This window comes from Hyperolius riggenbachi, chromosome 2 (assembly GCF_040937935.1).
Source record: "Hyperolius riggenbachi isolate aHypRig1 chromosome 2, aHypRig1.pri, whole genome shotgun sequence".
Classification (NCBI taxonomy): Eukaryota; Metazoa; Chordata; class Amphibia; order Anura; family Hyperoliidae; genus Hyperolius; species Hyperolius riggenbachi.
This window is the reverse complement of record NC_090647.1, coordinates 573037787-573059131: the sequence shown is the minus strand read 5'-3', so window position 1 is coordinate 573059131 and position 21345 is coordinate 573037787. Positions and strand designations below refer to the sequence as shown.

The 21345-nt window shown below is 44.5% G+C and overlaps 1 protein-coding gene across 5 annotated transcripts in view; it reads right to left on the bottom strand.

Annotated features, from left to right (window-relative positions):
- Positions 1-21345, bottom strand: part of WDR4 (WD repeat domain 4) — a 232636-nt gene that overhangs the window by 132149 nt on the left and 79142 nt on the right. The window contains exon 1 of one of the 5 annotated variants that reach the window (XM_068271049.1): positions 8036-8082. The exons of 3 other annotated variants lie outside the window; for them this stretch is intronic. The gene's annotated coding sequence lies outside the window, so the exon portion shown is untranslated. Of the gene's footprint in view, positions 1-2485; positions 2535-8035; positions 8083-21345 lie in introns of those variants that run through there. One more of the 5 variants, XM_068271050.1, reaches the window with a different exon arrangement.

The window sequence follows — 21345 nt, the reverse complement described above, 5'->3', positions numbered from 1 at the left end:
GATACACAGCTACTAGATACACAGCTACTAGATACACAGCTACTAGATACACAGCTACTAGATACACAGCTACTAGATACACAGCTACTAGATACACAGCTACTAGATACACAGCTACTAGATACACAGCTACTAGATACACAGCTACTAGATACACAGCTACTAGATACACAGCTACTAGATACACAGCTACTAGATACACAGCTACTAGATACACAGCTACTAGATACACAGCTACTAGATACACAGCTACTAGATACACAGCTACTAGATACACAGCTACTAGATACACAGCTACTAGATACACAGCTACTAGATACACAGCTACTAGATACACAGCTACTAGATACACAGCTACTAGATACACAGCTACTAGATACACAGCTACTAGATACACAGCTACTAGATACACAGCTACTAGATACACAGCTACTAGATACACAGCTACTAGATACACAGCTACTAGATACACAGCTACTAGATACACAGCTACTAGATACACAGCTACTAGATACACAGCTACTAGATACACAGCTACTAGATACACAGCTACTAGATACACAGCTACTAGATACACAGCTACTAGATACACAGCTACTAGATACACAGCTACTAGATACACAGCTACTAGATACACAGCTACTAGATACACAGCTACTAGATACACAGCTACTAGATACACAGCTACTAGATACACAGCTACTAGATACACAGCTACTAGATACACAGCTACTAGATACACAGCTACTAGATACACAGCTACTAGATACACAGCTACTAGATACACAGCTACTAGATACACAGCTACTAGATACACAGCTATTATATACACAGCTACTAGATACACAGCTACTAGATACACAGCTATTATATACACAGCTATTATATACACAGCTACTATATACACAGCTACTAGATACACAGCTATTATGGCCCATACTCACGAGGAACTTTTGTCGCCTCAACACGCGGCGCGCGCGTGTTGCGGCGGCAGGTCGCCCGTGAGTATGGGCCGTCGCACACCCCGAACTGTCGCCCGCCGCTCATGTCGCCATGCGATTGAAACTTTCAATCGCATGGCGACAGTCGCCGCTGCCCCCCCGCCGCAACTGTCGCTAGTCCGCGTGAGTACGCGGACTAGCGACAGCAACCTCCATGTAGGTACATGGAGCTTCCGGCGGGGGGAGGAGGAACGTCAGCGACAGCTTCCGCCTTGCCGCTGGTCCCTCTTCCGCGTGTGTACGCGGAGGGACCTGGCGAGAAGCTGTCGCCGGCCTGTCGCCCACACGCTCACGTGTGCTGGCGACAGGCCAAATTTCTCGCCCGTGAGTATGGGCCTTTTGATACACAGCTACTAGATACACAGCTACTAGATACACAGCTATTATAGATACACAGCTACTAGATACACAGCTACTAGATACACAGCTACTAGATACACAGCTACTAGATACACAGCTACTAGATACACAGCTACTAGATACACAGCTATTAGATACACAGCTATTAGATACACAGCTATTAGATACACAGCTATTAGATACACAGCTATTAGATACACAGCTATTAGATACACAGCTATTAGATACACAGCTATTACATACACAGCTATTACATACACAGCTATTACATACACAGCTATTACATACACAGCTACTACATACACAGCTACTACATACACAGCTACTACATACACAGCTACTACATACACAGCTATTACATACACAGCTATTACATACACAGCTATTATATACACAGCTATTACATACACAGCTATTACATACACAGCTATTACATACACAGCTATTATATACACAGCTATTATATACACAGCTATTACATACACAGCTACTAGATACACAGCTATTGATACACAGCTACTAGATACACAGCTATTAGATACACAGCTATTAGATACACAGCTATTAGATACACAGCTATTAGATACACAGCTATTAGATACACAGCTATTAGATACACAGCTATTAGATACACAGCTATTAGATACACAGCTATTAGATACACAGCTATTAGATACACAGCTATTGGATACACAGCTATTGGATACACAGCTATTACATACACAGCTATTACATACACAGCTATTGATACAGAGGAGACTACTTTTGATCTTATTCTACATAACACAACTGTTATATTCTTTTTTGAATGTACTTAGAAGATTGATAATCGCTTGGCTATAAAGCCCTGATAAGATGGAATACTGTTAGAAGGAAACACTACTTGGAACTGTTCATATTTTGTATATAAGCTGTATGATAAGCAAATACAATTTTTTATATAAAATCCCATACTGAGTGCTCTGATTCATTTCAAGGTACACGTCAATCTATAATTACTGTTATAGAGGGTTCAGACCCCACTATGCCGGATTTATATGATAGCAACGCTTTAAGGGCTGGTCCTTTACTGAGTTAGCAATCATGAAAAAGGCAAGAACCGCTCGGGTTTTTGACACTGTTACCAGAGATACAGGAAGTGAGAAGCAGGAAGGGAGATGCGGGCAGCACGTGTGTGTCTCAGACCAGTGAGTTATGCTCCCGCTGCCACTCTTCAAGCTCCGCCCTCACCCTCCTGCACTCCGGCTACCTACAGGCCCCCACTGCTGCTGCCGCCCCCCTCCTGCTCTAGATACAGGGGGGACGCTGGCTAAAAGGGGGGCTCCCTGGCAACACTGGTCCTCTCCCTGGCTACCTAAAGGGGGACTCTAGCTAAATGGGGGGCTCTCTGGCTACCTAGGTGGGGGTCTTTGACTACACGGGGGCTTAACTCTCCCTAAAGGGGGGGCTCTGACTGAAGGGGTGGGCTCCCTAACTAAATGGCAGCTCTCTGGCAAAGCTTGGAGACTCTCTGGAAAACAGCGGGGCCCTCTGGGTACACAGGGCGACAGTGACCTCTTGCTAAACAGGGGGCTCTCCAGATAAATGGGAGGGGGCTCTCTGGCTATATGGGGACACTTTACCTACCTAAATGAAGGCTACCCGCATGGTGGTGGGCTCCCTGACTACCTCTGCTGGGAACTGCTCCTGGCTACCTGTACAGGGTGGGGGGCTCCCTCTGGCTAATACTGAGGGCCATGTCTGACTAGCTATATAGGGGGCAAATACTGGGGGGCACCTCTGGCTGCTGCATTGCAATAGTGTGTCCAGCCTATGGGGGGCAAAATGTATACGCCTTCACCCTGGGAGCTGTATAGCGTAGAAACTGCCCTGGTGGAGAGGCTGGTCTGGCAGCAGCATTCTGTGCTTGTATGGTCCTTGTATGGAGGGCTGTACACCGTATAGAAAGCATTGCAGTGGTGCAGCAGTGATGTGATGAGGGGGGGTATAGATTGTACACATTATAGAAGGCACTGCAGTGGTGCAGCAGTGATGTGATGAGGGGGTACATATTGTACACAGTATAGAAGGCATTGCAGTGGTGCAGCAGTGATGCGATGAGGGGGTACATATTGTACACAGTATAGAAGGCATTGCAGTGGTGCAGCAGTGATGTGATGAGGGGGTATATATTGTACACAGTATAGAAGGCATTGCAGTGGTGCAGCAGTGATGTGATGAGGGGGTATATATTGTACACAGTATAAAAGGCATTGCAGTGGTGCAGCAGTGATGTGATGAGGGGGTATATATTGTACACAGTATAGAAGGCATTGCAGTGGTGCAGCAGTGATGTGATGAGGGGGTATATATTGTACACAGTATAGAAGGCATTGCAGTGGTGCAGCAGTGATGTGATGAGGGGGTATGTATTGTACACAGTATAGAAGGCATTGCAGTGGAGCAGCAGTGATGTGATGAGGGGGTATATATTGTACACAGTATAGAAGGCATTGCAGTGGTGCAGCAGTGTTGTGATGAGGGGGTATATATTGTACACAGTATAGAAGGCATTGCAGTGGTGCAGCAGTGATGTGATGAGTGGGTATATATTGTACACAGTATAGAAGGCACTGCAGTGGTGCAGCAGCGATGTGATGAGGGGGTATATATTGTACACAGTATAGAAGGCATAGCAGTGGTGCAGCAGTGATGTGATGAGGGGGTATATATTGTACACAGTATAGAAGGCATTGCAGTGGTGCAGCAGTGATGTCATGAGGGGGTATATATTGTACACAGTATAGAAGGCATTGCCGTGGTGCAGCAGCGATGTGATGAGGGGGTATGTATTGTACACAGTATAGAAGGCATTGCAGTGGAGCAGCAGTGATGTGATGAGGGGGTATATATTGTACACAGTATAGAAGGCATTGCAGTGGTGCAGCAGTGTTGTGATGAGGGGGTATATATTGTACACAGTATAGAAGGCATTGCAGTGGTGCAGCAGTGATGTGATGGGGGGGTATATATTGTACACAGTATAGAAGGCATTGCAGTGGAGCAGCAGTGATGTGATGAGGGGGTATATATTGTACACAGTATAGAAGGCATTGCAGTGGTGCAGCAGTGATGTGATGAGGGGATTATACTGTATATATGTTATACACACAGGATGATAGGAAATGACCGGACATTATACAGCGACATAACACACAGCACACAGAGATATGGGAGGTATAGGATATACAATACTGTATATATGGGCTGTACACAGTATAGGAGGCATTGCAGTGGTGCAGCAGTGTTGTGATGAGGGGGTATATATTGTACACAGTATAGAAGGCATTGCAGTGGTGCAGCAGTGATGTGATGAGGGGGTATATATTGTACACAGTATAGAAGGCATTGCAGTGGTGCAGCAGTGATGTGATGAGGGGGTATATATTGTACACAGTATAGAAGGCATTGTAGTGGTGCAGCAGTGATGTGATGAGGGGGTATATATTGTACACAGTATAGAAGGCATTGTAGTGGTGTAGCAGTGATGTGATGAGGGGGTATATATTGTACACAGTATAGAACGCATTGCAGTGGTGCAGCAGTGATGTGATGAGGGGGTATATATTGTACACAGTATAGAACGCATTGCAGTGGTGCAGCAGTGATGTGATGAGGGGGTATATATTGTACACAGTATAGAAGGCATTGCAGTGGTGCAGCAGTGATGTGATGAGGGGGTATATATTGTACACAGTATAGAAGGCATTGCCGTGGTGCAGCAGCGATGTGATGAGGGGGTATGTATTGTACACAGTATAGAAGGCATTGCAGTGGTGCAGCAGTGATGTGATGAGGGGGTATATATTGTACACAGTATAGAAGGCATTGCAGTGGAGCAGCAGTGATGTGATGAGGGGGTATATATTGTACACAGTATAGAAGGCATTGCAGTGGTGCAGCAGTGATGTGATGAGGGGGGGTATAGATTGTACACAGTATAGAAGGCGTTGCAGTGGTGCAGCAGTGATGTGATGAGGGGGTATATATTGTACACAGTATAGAAGGCATTGCAGTGGTGCAGCAGTGATGTGATGAGGGGATTATACTGTATATATGTTATACACACAGGATGATAGGAAATGACCGGACATATTATACAGCGACATAACACACATCACACAGAGATATGGGAGGTATATGATATACAATACTGTATATATGGGCTGTACACAGTATAGAAGGCATTGCAGTGGTGCAGCAGTGATGTGATGAGGGGGTATATATTGTACACAGTATAGAAGGCATTGCAGTGGTGCAGCAGTGATGTGATGAAGGGGTATATATTGTACACAGTATAGAAGGCATTGCCGTGCTGCAGCAGTGATGTGATGAGGGGGTATATATTGTACACAGTATAGAAGGCGTTGCAGTGGTGCAGCAGTGATGTGATGAGGGGGTATATATTGTACACAGTATAGAAGGCATTGCAGTGGTGCAGCAGTGATGTGATGAGGGGGTATATATTGTACACAGTATAGAAGGCATTGCAGTGGTGTAGCAGTGATGTGACGAGGGTGTATATATTGTACACAGTATAGAAGGCATTGCAGTGGTGCAGCAGTGATGTGATGAGGGGATTATACTGTATATATGTTATACACACAGGATGATAGGAAATGACCGGACATATTATACAGCGACATAACACACAGCACACAGAGACATGGGAGGTATATGATATACAATACTGTATATATGGGCTGTACACAGTATAGAAGGCATTGCAGTGGTGCAGCAGTGATGTGATGAGGGGGTATATATTGTACACAGTATAGAAGGCATTGCAGTGGTGCAGCAGTGATGTGATGAAGGGGTATATATTGTACACAGTATAGAAGGCATTGCAGTGGTGCAGCAGTGATGTGATGAGGGGGTATATATTGTACACAGTATAGAAGGCATTGCAGTGGTGCAGCAGTGATGTGATGATGGGGTATATATTGTACACAGTATAGAAGGCATTGCAGTGGTGCAGCAGTGATGTGATGAGGGGGTATATATTGTACACAGTATAGAAGACATTGCAGTGGTGCAGCAGTGATGTGATGAGTGGGTATATATTGTACACAGTATAGAAGGCATTGCCGTGCTGCAGCAGTGATGTGATGAGGGGGTATATATTGTACACAGTATAGAAGGCATTGCAGTGGTGCAGCAGTGATGTCATGAGGGGGTATATATTGTACACAGTATAGAAGGCATTGCAGTGGTGCAGCAGTGATGTGATGAGGGGGTATATATTGTACACAGTATAGAAGGCATTGCAGTGGTGCAGTGATGTGATGAGGGAATTATACTGTATATATGTTATACACACAGGATGATAGAAAATGGCCGGACATATTACACAGTGACATAACACACAGCACACAGAGACATGGGAGGTATATGATATACAATACTGTATATATGTATGTACACAGTATAGACGGCATTGCAGTGGTGCAGCAGTGATGTGATGAGGGGGTATATATTGTACACAGTATAGAAGGCATTGCAGTGGTGCAGCAGTGATGGGATGAGGGGATATATATTGTACACAGTATAGAAGGCATTGCAGTGGTGCAGCAGTGATGTGATGAGGGGGTATATATTGTACACAGTATAGAAGGCATTGCAGTGGTGCAGCAGTGATGTGATGAGGGGGTATATATTGTACACAGTATAGAAGGCATTGCAGTGGTGCAGCAGTGATGTGATGAGGGGGTATATATTGTACACAGTATAGAAGGCATTGCAGTGGTGCAGCAGTGATGGGATGAGGGGATATATATTGTACACAGTATAGAAGGCATTGCAGTGGTGCAGCAGTGATGTGATGATGGGGTATATATTGTACACAGTATAGAAGGCATTGCAGTGGTGCAGCAGTGATGTGATGAGGGGGTATATATTGTACACAGTATAGAAGGCATTGCAGTGGTGCAGCAGTGATGTGATGAGGAGGTATATATTGTACACAGTTTAGAAGGCATTGCAGTGGTGCAGCAGTGATGTGATGAGGGGGTATATATTGTACACAGTATAGAAGGCATTGCAGTGGTGCAGCAGTGATGTGATGAGGGGGTATATATTGTACACAGTATAGAAGGCATTGCAGTGGTGCAGCAGTGATGTGATGAGGGGGTATATATTGTACACAGTATAGAAGGCATTGCAGTGGTGCAGCAGTGATTTGATGAGGGGGTATATATTGTACACATTTTAAACGATTATTAGGCAGCGCTAAATATAAAATATGAATTTAATCACAATCACTGATTAATCAGATTACAGTAGGTCAGTTCAGTGGGCATAGCCACTAATAAATATAAATACAGATATCATAATCATCCACGCACCAATCATCTCAAACATCTACTGCAGTAGAAAAAATGGGTCGATAAGTGCACTAAAAATAATAAAAATTAAAAATGCAAAGGATATGTCCTTGTTTAAATATAGCAGCATAGAAATAGATCAGTTCAAAGTCAACAAGCAATCATATCTTCAGTGTGTATAGCGTAACAGATCCTTGCAGATTCCGCAAGTTGATATAAATAACTTTGATGGAGGATTTCCCACTCACCAACAGTGTAAGGAAGCAATGTGTAAAAACAAATGTCCGCAATGAAGAGTGAGCTAATACTCACGATCCCCTGCATGAATGGAGTAAGATTCCTGAAGCCGCTCAATCCAGTGTGTCCCGGCCGGTGACTAACACTGGAGAGTCTGTGACCCACTGAAGATGACTAAACAGCGGTGTCGGGCTGGTATGTCCGGCTCCAGTGCGGGTAGTGTGGCGTCCCTTGATCTTACTTCCGGAACGGTTCCCCTGGATCTACGTAGCGTGTTAGTTGGACACACCTCCTTCCTCAATAGTCGTGACGTCACTACAGAGTTAGCCAATCGCTGACGCGTTTCGAAGGCAACGTCCTTCTTTCTCAAAGCTGGCTTCAGGTTGGAGGGGTCTGTTTTTTAAGGGAATGGTGATGTCATCATTGTTACAGAGAATTGATTCGAATTCATTCAAAAGCATAAAGTTCCAGATCTTTATTTAAGCCATCCGGCACAAGAGTATTTAAATTGTAGATCCAATTCGTTTCATGCCTAGACATTTCAAGAATGTAGTCTCCTCCCCTCCATGGTCTCTTCACGAGTTCTATCGCGTAAAATCTCGTACCATAGACTCTACAGTTATGTTGTTGTTTGTAGTGATCAGACAATGGGTGTTTTTTATTTCCTTTGATGATATTAGCACAGTGTTCTCCTAAACGTTCTTTCAGGGGGCGTTTAGTCCTCCCTACATACTGTTTTGAGCAGGGGCAAATAATGACATAAATGACACCTTTAGTGTCACAGTTCATGATGTCCTTAATGGGAAAACTGTTGCCCTCTGTAGTTGAGATGATCTCATTCACTCTTTCAACTGGCATCCGTGATTCCCTACACATTCTACAAAATCCACAATTCTTAAAATAGCCCCCCTTGGTTTTACCCCTAGTTTCTCTAACCGTGGGGGCTATGATGTTACCTAAATTGCGTGATTTTTTAAAGATCACTCCTGGATACTGTGGAAGTAAGTCATTCAGCAGGACATCCTCCCTCAATATCCCCCAATATTTCCCTATGATCTTCCGCAGTTTCATAGCTTGTGAGGAATAATTCAATATAATTTTGGGATCCTGTTCCAATCGTATGTTTTCCTCTGTTTTGTCTGTCAATAGATTTTTCCTTTTGGTATTTCTTGCAAATTATATTCTCCGAACAATATCCTTTACCCTCAAATCTCTCCTGCATCTTATCAGCTTCCTCCTCAAAATCACCCAATGTAGTGCAGTTTCTTCTCAAGCGCAGGAACTGCCCTTGGGGAACATTCGCCAACCACCTCAAATGGTGGCAGCTGTCCACATTAATATAACTGTTTATATCTACTTCCTTGCGATATGTTTTAGTCATGATAACATTATTCTCCACAAACACCGTCAGATCTAAAAAATTAACTTCAACCTTACTGAAGTCTCCTGTAAAAGTTAGATTATAATCATTAACATTGATCCAGGATAGGAAGTCCTCCAGGCTCTCCCTAGTGCCCCTCCATATAAAGAAGGCATCGTCAATAAACCTCCTCCAGAGCACCAGGGCGGCTCCGGGGCCCTGTGGTCCACCGAGTATAAATCGTTCCCAGTGGGCCATATAAAGATTCGCAAAAGCCGGAGCGAACCGGGTCCCCATCGCCGTCCCGGTGCCCTGGAGGAAGTGTTGCCCCCCGAACACAAAATAATTGTGCTTCAGGATAAATTGGATAGCCTGAAGGACAAACCCAATCTGAACAGTAGGCAGCTCACCATCTTGTGTTAGAAAAAATTCCACTGCCTCCAGGCCTTTATCATGGGGAATGACTGTGTATAGTGAACTAACGTCAATAGTACAAAGCCAATAATCCCCTTCCCAAGGGATATCCCCAAGAATTCTCAAAAAATGGCCTGTATCTTTTAAATAAGCAGGGGTCAATTTTACGGATTTTTGAAGGTATTGATCCACATAACGTGATAAATTAGAGGTCATGGACCCTATACCCGAGATGATCGGTCTCCCCGGGGGGTCCTTTATTCGTTTGTGAATCTTGGGTAAGTGATAGTATACAGGAATTCTTGGATTATCATTATATAAGTAAGCAAATTCTTCTTCTGTTAGAATTCCTTCTCTTTTACCCATCATAAGAATATTCTCCAATCTTTTCAGAAATTTGTGAGTGGGGTCCATCTTTAATTTGCTATAAGTGTAGGTATAGAAGGCATTGCAGTGGGTATAGAAGGCATTGCAGTGGTGCAGCAGTGATGTCATGAGGGGGTATATATTGTACACAGTATAGAAGGCATTGCAGTGGTGCAGCAGTGATGTGACGAGGGGGTATATATTGTACACAGTATAGAAGGCATTGCAGTGGTGCAGTGATGTGATGAGGGAATTATACTGTATATATGTTATACACACAGGATGATAGAAAATGGCCGGACATATTACACAGTGACATAACACACAGCACACAGAGACATGGGAGGTATATGATATACAATACTGTATATATGTATGTACACAGTATAGACGGCATTGCGGTGGTGCAGCAGTGATGTGATGAGGGGGTATATATTGTACACAGTATAGAAGGCATTGCCGTGCTGCAGCAGTGATGTGATGAGGGGGTATATACTGTACACAGTATGGAAGGCATTGCGGTGGTGCAGCAGTGATGTGATGAGGGGGTATATATTGTACACAGTATAGAAGGCATTGCAGTGGTGCAGCAGTGATGTGATGAGGGGGTATATATTGTACACAGTATAAAAGGCATTGCAGTGGTGCAGCAGTGATGGGATGAGGGGATATATATTGTACACAGTATAGAAGGCATTGCAGTGGTGCAGCAGTGATGTGATGATGGGGTATATATTGTACACAGTATAGAAGGCATTGCAGTGGTGCAGCAGTGATGTGATGAGGGGGTATATATTGTACACAGTATAGAAGACATTGCAGTGGTGCAGCAGTGATGTGATGAGTGGGTATATATTGTACACAGTATAGAAGGCATTGCCGTGCTGCAGCAGTGATGTGATGAGGGGGTATATATTGTACACAGTATAGAAGGCATTGCAGTGGTGCAGCAGTGATGTCATGAGGGGGTATATATTGTACACAGTATAGAAGGCATTGCAGTGGTGCAGCAGTGATGTGACGAGGGGGTATATATTGTATACAGTATAGAAGGCATTGCGGTGGTGCAGCAGTGATGTGATGAGGGGGTATATATTGTACACAGTATAGAAGGCATTGCAGTGGTGCAGTGATGTGATGAGGGAATTATACTGTATATATGTTATACACACAGGATGATAGAAAATGGCCGGACATATTACACAGTGACATAACACACAGCACACAGAGACATGGGAGGTATATGATATACAATACTGTATATATGTATGTACACAGTATAGGCGGCATTGCAGTGGTGCAGCAGTGATGTGATGAGGGGGTATATATTGTACACAGTATAGAAGGCATTGCAGTGGTGCAGCAGTGATGGGATGAGGGGATATATATTGTACACAGTATAGAAGGCATTGCAGTGGTGCAGCAGTGATGTGATGAGGGGGTATATATTGTACACAGTATGGAAGGCATTGCAGTGGTGCAGCAGTGATGTGATGAGGGGGTATATATTGTACACAGTATAGAAGGCATTGCAGTGGTGCAGCAGTGATGTGATGAGGGGGTATATATTGTACACAGTATAGAAGGCATTGCAGTGGTGCAGCAGTGATGGGATGAGGGGATATATATTGTACACAGTATAGAAGGCATTGCAGTGGTGCAGCAGTGATGTGATGAGGGGGTATATATTGTACACAGTATAGAAGGCATTGCAGTGGTGCAGCAGTGATGTGATAAGGGGGAATATATTGTACACAGTATAGAAGGCATTGCAGTGGTGCAGCAGTGATGTCATGAGGGGGTATATATTGTACACAGTATAGAAGGCATTGCAGTGGTGCAGCAGTGATGTGACGAGGGGGTATATATTGTACACAGTATAGAAGGCATTGCAGTGGTGCAGTGATGTGATGAGGGAATTATACTGTATATATGTTATACACACAGGATGATAGAAAATGGCCGGACATATTACACAGTGACATAACACACAGCACACAGAGACATGGGAGGTATATGATATACAATACTGTATATATGTATGTACACAGTATAGGCGGCATTGCAGTGGTGCAGTGGTGCAGCAGTGATGTGATGAGGGGGTATATATTGTACACAGTATAGAAGGCATTGCAGTGGTGCAGCAGCGATGTGATGAGGGGATATATATTGTACACAGTATAGAAGGCATAGCAGTGGTCCAGCAGTGATGTGATGAGGTGGTATATATTGTACACAGTATAGAAGGCATTGCAGTGGTGTAGCAGTGATGTGATGAGGGGGTATATATTGTACACAGTATAGAAGGCATTGCAGTGGTGCAGCAGTGATGTGATGAGAGGGTATATATTGTACACAGTATAGAAGGCATTGCAGTGGTGCAGCAATGGTGCAGCAGTGATGTCATAAGGGGGTATATATTGTACACAGTATAGAAGGCATTGCAGTGGTGCAGCAGTGATGTGATGAGTGGGTATATATTGTACAGAGTATAGAAGGCATTGCAGTGGTGCAGCAGTGATGTGATGAGGGGGTATATATTGTACACAGTATAGAAGGCATTGCAGTGGTGCAGCAGTGATGTCATGAGGGGGTATATATTGTACACAGTATAGAAGGCATTGCAGTGGTGCAGCAGTGATGTGACGAGGGGGTATATATTGTATACAGTATAGAAGGCATTGCGGTGGTGCAGCAGTGATGTGATGAGGGGGTATATATTGTACACAGTATAGAAGGCATTGCCGTGCTGCAGCAGTGATGTGATGAGGGGGTATATACTGTACACAGTATGGAAGGCATTGCCGTGCTGCAGCAGTGATGTGACGAGGGGGTATATATTGTATACAGTATAGAAGGCATTGCGGTGGTGCAGCAGTGATGTGATGAGGGGGTATATATTGTACACAGTATAGAAGGCATTGTAGTGGTGCAGCAGCGATGTGATGAGGGGATATATATTGTACACAGTATAGAAGGCATAGCAGTGGTCCAGCAGTGATGTGATGAGGTGGTATATATTGTACACAGTATAGAAGGCATTGCAGTGGTGTAGCAGTGATGTGATGAGGGGGTATATATTGTACACAGTATAGAAGGCATTGCAGTGGTGCAGCAGTGATGTGATGAGAGGGTATATATTGTACACAGTATAGAAGGCATTGCAGTGGTGCAGCAGTGATGTCATAAGGGGGTATATATTGTACACAGTATAGAAGGCATTGCAGTGGTGCAGCAGTGATGTGATGAGTGGGTATATATTGTACACAGTATAGAAGGCATTGCAGTGGTGCAGCAGTGATGTGATGAGGGGGTATATATTGTGCACAGTATAGAAGGCATTGCAGTGGTGCAGCAGTGATGTCATGAGGGGGTATATATTGTACACAGTATAGAAGGCATTGCAGTGGTGCAGCAGTGATGTGACGAGGGGGTATATATTGTATACAGTATAGAAGGCATTGCAGTGGTGCAGCAGTGATGTGATGAGTGGGTATATATTGTACACGGTATAGAAGGCATTGCAGTGGTGCAGCAGTGATGTGATGAGTGGGTATATATTGTACACAGTATAGAAGGCATTGCAGTGGTGCAGCAGTGATGTGATGAGGGGTTATAGATTGTACAGTATAGAATGCATTGCAGTGGTGCAGCAGTGATGTAGCAGTGATGTGATGAGTGGGTATATATTGTACACAGTATAGAAGGCATTGCAGTGGTGCAGCAGTGATGTGATGAGTGGGTATATATTGTACACAGTATAGAGGGCATTGCAGTGGTGCAGCAGTGATGTGATGAGGGGGTATATATTGTACACAGTATAAAAGGCATTGCAGTGGTGCAGCAGTGATGTGATGAGGAGGTATATATTGTACACAGTATAGAAGGCATTGCAGTGGTGCAGCAGTGATGTGATGAGGGGGTATATATTGTACACAGTATAGAAGGCATTGCCGTGCTGCAGCAGTGATGTGATGAGGGGGTATATACTGTACACAGTATGGAAGGCATTGCCGTGCTGCAGCAGTGATGTGACGAGGGGGTATATATTGTATACAGTATAGAAGGCATTGCGGTGGTGCAGCAGTGATGTGATGAGGGGGTATATATTGTACACAGTATAGAAGGCATTGTAGTGGTGCAGCAGCGATGTGATGAGGGGATATATATTGTACACAGTATAGAAGGCATAGCAGTGGTCCAGCAGTGATGTGATGAGGTGGTATATATTGTACACAGTATAGAAGGCATTGCAGTGGTGTAGCAGTGATGTGATGAGGGGGTATATATTGTACACAGTATAGAAGGCATTGCAGTGGTGCAGCAGTGATGTGATGAGAGGGTATATATTGTACACAGTATAGAAGGCATTGCAGTGGTGCAGCAGTGATGTCATAAGGGGGTATATATTGTACACAGTATAGAAGGCATTGCAGTGGTGCAGCAGTGATGTGATGAGTGGGTATATATTGTACACAGTATAGAAGGCATTGCAGTGGTGCAGCAGTGATGTGATGAGGGGGTATATATTGTGCACAGTATAGAAGGCATTGCAGTGGTGCAGCAGTGATGTCATGAGGGGGTATATATTGTACACAGTATAGAAGGCATTGCAGTGGTGCAGCAGTGATGTGACGAGGGGGTATATATTGTATACAGTATAGAAGGCATTGCAGTGGTGCAGCAGTGATGTGATGAGTGGGTATATATTGTACACGGTATAGAAGGCATTGCAGTGGTGCAGCAGTGATGTGATGAGTGGGTATATATTGTACACAGTATAGAAGGCATTGCAGTGGTGCAGCAGTGATGTGATGAGGGGTTATAGATTGTACAGTATAGAATGCATTGCAGTGGTGCAGCAGTGATGTAGCAGTGATGTGATGAGTGGGTATATATTGTACACAGTATAGAAGGCATTGCAGTGGTGCAGCAGTGATGTGATGAGTGGGTATATATTGTACACAGTATAGAGGGCATTGCAGTGGTGCAGCAGTGATGTGATGAGGGGGTATATATTGTACACAGTATAAAAGGCATTGCAGTGGTGCAGCAGTGATGTGATGAGGAGGTATATATTGTACACAGTATAGAAGGCATTGCAGTGGTGCAGCAGTGATGTGATGAGGGGGTATAGATTGTACAGTATAGAATGCATTGCAGTGGTGCAGCAGTGATGTGATGAAGGGGTATATATTGTACACAGTATAGAAGGCATTGCAGTGGTGCAGCAGTGATGTGATGAGTGGGTATATATTGTACACAGTATAGAGGGCATTGCAGTGGTGCAGCAGTGATGTGATGAGGGGGTATATATTGTACACAGTATAGAAGGCATTGCAGTGGTGCAGCAGTGATGTGATGAGGGGGTATATATTGTACACAGTATAGAAGGCATTGCAGTGGTGCAGCAGTGATGTGATGAGGGGGTATATATTGTACACAGTATAGAAGGCATTGCAGTGGTGCAGCAGTGATGTGATGAGGGGGTATATATTGTACACAGTATAGAAGGCATTGCAGTGGTGCAGCAGTGATGTGATGAGGGGCTATATATTGTACACAGTATAGAAGGCATTGCAGTGGTGCAGCAGTGATGTCATGAGGGGGTATATATTGTACACAGTATAGAAGGCATTGCCGTGGTGCAGCAGTGATGTGATGAGGGGGTATATATTGTACACAGTATAGAAGGCATTGCAGTGGTGCAGCAGTGATGTGATGAGTGGGTATATATTGTACACAGTATAGAAGGCATTGCAGTGGTGCAGCAGTGATGTGATGAGGGGGTACATATTGTACACAGTATAGAAGGCATTGCCGTGCTGCAGCAGTGATGTGATGAGGGGCTATATATTGTACACAGTATAGAAGGCATTGCAGTGGTGCAGCAGTGATGGGATGAGGGGATATATATTGTACACAGTATAGAAGGCATTGCAGTGGTGCAGCAGTGATGTGATGAGGGGGTACATATTGTACACAGTATAGAAGGCATTGCCGTGCTGCAGCAGTGATGTGATGAGGGGGTATATATTGTACACAGTATAGAAGGCATTGCAGTGGTGCAGCAGTGATGTGATGAGGGGGTATATATTGTACACAGTATAGAAGGCATTGCAGTGGTGCAGCAGTGATGTGATGAGGGGGTATGTATTGTACACAGTATAGAAGGCATTGCAGTGGTGCAGCAGTGATGTGATGAGGGGGTATATATTGTACACAGTATAGAAGGCATTGCAGTGGTGCAGCAGTGATGTGATGAGGGGGTATATATTGTACACAGTATAGAAGGCATTGCAGTGGTGCAGCAGTGATGTGATGAGGGGGTATATATTGTGACTTTTTGATCCTCAGGAAGCCCAATATTTATTTTGTAGGAGGTATGGGTCCTTTTTCGGAGGGACAGTCCCTTTTTGGGAGCCCTGTCCTTCTGTCACTCTTTCATCCTCATTTGTCCCTCTTTCAGGACTTTGTCCCTCTTTCTATGTAAATATATATATTTCTATACTAAAAAAAGTGTTGGACTCTAAACTTTATTCCCAACCTTTAAATTGATTTGTAGGTAGTAGTGTAGTAGCACTCAATGGATAATTCCCTTTGATGTTCCTGGTCCAGCAGCACTCTGGAACAATCAGCAAGATAGCAAGGAAAAGCCGGCACCATCTATTATCAATCTTCTGCTCTTTAATAAGGAAATCCCAGCAGATAAAGCAACGTTTCAAGGTTACACACCTCTTTGTCAAGCTTGCTGGAAGTCAAATACACACTGAATTTAAACAGACATCATTATGTATTACACATGATTAGCAGCATCCAATAGGATTTAAATCTATCTGCCCCAAGCATAACAGTCCTAAGCTAGTGGACCTGATGGGGAACTTCTACACAGCTGCTATGATAGGTTGCAGCACTGCAGGACCACCCACCTGGTCAGCACCTCATGATCTGACCAACCGCCGTCCTCCTGGGTCCGCCGGATGTCACAACGGGTCCTGTCCTCCGCGCGTGGCGTATCTAATGGGCTCCCTGTGTGTAAACACGCAGTGGGCGGAGCCTAAGCTCCGTCCCAGCGTGTCTCGGTGGACTCTATGGAGACGTGAGCGGCTACTAGCCGATGACGTCACCAGATGACAACAGGGAGGGCGGCCGGCGCCGCCAACCAATCAGAGCCCACCTACATGCATACGACGTGGCTGTCGCCTGGTATCCGTAGTAAACATGCTGCCAGAGCGGCGCCTACATAATACACGGGGAGCCCATCAGATGCGCCACGCGCGGAGGACAGGACCCGTTGTGACATCCGGTGGACCCAGGAGGACGGCGGTTGGTCAGATCATGAGGTGCTGAACAGGTGGGTGGTCCTGCAGTGCTGCAACCTATCATAGCAGCTGTGTAGAAGTTCCCCATCAGGTCCACTAGCTTAGGACTGTTATGCTTGGGGCAGATAGATTTAAATCCTATTGGATGCTGCTAATCATGTGTAATACATAATGATGTCTGTTTAAATTCAGTGTGTATTTGACTTCCAGCAAGCTTGACAAAGAGGTGTGTAACCTTGAAACGTTGCTTTATCTGCTGGGATTTCCTTATAAAAGAGCAGAAGATTGATAATAGATGGTGCCGGTGTTCCAACATTTTAGCATACCCGACAGAATAGCCTACAAATGCTACTGAGCATGTGCAAAGTCATGCAGGGCAGACATTAACCCCATAATACCCATCAGCAGCATTAACCTTTTCAACCCCAGTTAGCTGCCTGTGTGCTGATGTGCAATCTCCAGTATCCAAGTGGATAAAGAGTTAGAATAAAAAGTTGTCCGAGCGAAGCGAGGACCGAGCCCGCAGCCCAGCGAGCGAAGCTGATTCTACTAACAAGGGGTATATCACTTTAAATGTATGCTATTCTGTCAATGTATGCTAGTTAGTTGGAACACCGGCTTTTCCTTGCAACCTTTACATTGATAGAATACTACATTGTAAAATGTTACTATGAAGGAAAATGGACCAGGATAGAAAGGACCAGTGTGGTCTGAATTATAAAACAACATATTTTTCTTATGAAGCCTTTATGGTATGCGTGACTAGAGGCGTGGTGAGGGCGTGGCCAGGGGTGTCCCTTTTTCTCATCTGATAAAGTTGTGCGGTATAATGACACAGAGTGTGTCCTTCTCCTAGTGCTAGTGATGAAGGAGCTGATATCCAGGGAAGCCCCCGCTATAGAGACACGTTAGATAATTAGGAGCACACACGTGATGAGATATCACAGACACACATAGCTAGATAGATAGCAGCACACAGCCCAGACACAGAGACACACACGTGACAGAGACAGAGAGAGAGCAGCACACAGCACAGATAGATGAGACAGAGAGAGAGAGCAGCACACAGTATACAGATAGATGAGACAGAGACAGAGAGAGAGCAGCACACAGTATACAGATAGATGAGACAGAGACATAGAGAGAGCAGCACACAGTATACAGATAGATGAGACAGAGACATAGAGAGAGCAGCACACAGTATACAGATAGATGAGACAGAGACATAGAGAGAGCAGCACACAGTATACAGATAGATGAGACAGAGACATAGAGAGAGCAGCACACAGTATACAGATAGATGAGACAGAGACATAGAGAGAGCAGCACACAGTATACAGATAGATGAGACAGAGACAGAGAGAGAGCAGCACACAGTATACAGAGAGATGAGACAGAGACATAGAGAGAGCAGCACACAGTATACAGATAGATGAGACAGAGACATAGAGAGAGCAGCACACAGTATACAGAGAGATGAGACAGAGACAGAGAGAGCAGCACACAGTATACAGATAGATGAGACAGAGACATAGAGAGAGCAGCACACAGTATACAGATAGATGAGACAGAGACAGAGAGAGCAGCACACAGTATACAGAGAGATGAGACAGAGACATAGAGAGAGCAGCACACAGTATACAGATAGATGAGACAGAGACATAGAGAGAGCAGCACACAGTATACAGAGAGATGAGACAGAGACATAGAGAGAGCAGCACACAGTATACAGAGAGATGAGACAGAGACATAGAGAGAGCAGCACACAGTATACAGAGAGATGAGACAGAGACATAGAGAGAGCAGCACACAGTATACAGATAGATGAGACAGAGACATAGAGAGAGCAGCACACAGTATACAGATAGATGAGACAGAGACATAGAGAGAGCAGCACACAGTATACAGATAGATGAGACAGAGACATAGAGAGAGCAGCACACAGTATACAGAGAGATGAGACAGAGACATAGAGAGAGCAGCACACAGTATACAGAGAGATGAGACAGAGACAGAGAGAGAGCAGCACACAGTATACAGAGAGATGAGACAGAGACATAGAGAGAGCAGCACACAGTATACAGAGAGATGAGACAGAGACAGAGAGAGAGCAGCACACAGTATACAGATAGATGAGACAGAGACATAGAGAGAGCAGCACACAGTATACAGAGAGATGAGACAGAGACATAGAGAGAGCAGCACACAGTATACAGATAGATGAGACAGAGACATAGAGAGAGCAGCACACAGTATACAGAGAGATGAGACAGAGACATAGAGAGAGCAGCACACAGTATACAGATAGATGAGACAGAGACATAGAGAGAGCAGCACACAGTATACAGAGAGATGAGACAGAGACAGAGAGAGAGCAGCACACAGTATACAGATAGATGAGACAGAGACAGAGAGAGAGCAGCACACAGCACAGATAGATGAGACAGAGACATAGAGAGAGCAGCACACAGTATACAGATAGATGAGACAGAGACATAGAGAGAGCAGCACACAGTATACAGAGAGATGAGACAGAGACATAGAGAGAGCAGCACACAGTATACAGATAGATGAGACAGAGACATAGAGAGAGCAGCACACAGTATACAGATAGATGAGACAGAGACATAGAGAGAGCAGCACACAGTATACAGAGAGATGAGACAGAGACATAGAGAGAGCAGCACACAGTATACAGATAGATGAGACAGAGACATAGAGAGAGCAGCACACAGTATACAGATAGATGAGACAGAGACATAGAGAGAGCAGCACACAGTATACAGAGAGATGAGACAGAGACATAGAGAGAGCAGCACACAGTATACAGATAGATGAGACAGAGACATAGAGAGAGCAGCACACAGTATACAGATAGATGAGACAGAGACATAGAGAGAGCAGCACACAGTATACAGAGAGATGAGACAGAGACATAGAGAGAGCAGCACACAGTATACAGAGAGATGAGACAGAGACATAGAGAGAGCAGCACACAGTATACAGATAGATGAGACAGAGACAGAGAGAGAGCAGCACACAGTATACAGATAGATGAGACAGAGACATAGAGAGAGCAGCACACAGTATACAGATAGATGAGACAGAGACATAGAGAGCAGCACACAGTATACAGATAGATGAGACAGAGACAGAGAGAGAGCAGCACACAGTATACAGATAGATGAGACAGAGACAGAGAGAGAGCAGCACACAGTATACAGAGAGATGAGACAGAGACAGAGAGAGCAGCACACAGTATATAGAGAGATGAGACAGAGACAGAGAGAGAGCAGCACACAGTATACAGATAGATGAGACAGACACATAGAGAGAGCAGCACACAGTATACAGATAGATGAGACAGAGACATAGAGAGAGCAGCACACAGTATACAGAGAGATGAGACAGAGACATAGAGAGAGCAGCACACAGTATACAGATAGATGAGACAGAGACATAGAGAGAGCAGCACACAGTATACAGATAGATGAGACAGAGACAGAGAGATAGCAGCACACAGTATACAGAGAGATGAGACAGAGACATAGAGAGAGCAGCACACAGTATACAGATAGATGAGACAGAGACATAGAGAGAGCAGCACACAGTATACAGATAGATGAGATAGAGACATAGAGAGAGCAGCACACAGTATACAGATAGATGAGACAGAGACATAGAGAGAGCAGCACACAGTATACAGATAGATGAGACAGAGACATAGAGAGAGCAGCACACAGTATACAGAGAGATGAGACAGAGACATAGAGAGAGCAGCACACAGTATACAGATAGATGAGATAGAGACATAGAGAGAGCAGCACACAGTATACAGATAGATGAGACAGAGACAGAGAGAGAGCAGCACACAGTATACAGAGAGATGAGACAGAGACATAGAGAGAGCAGCACACAGTATA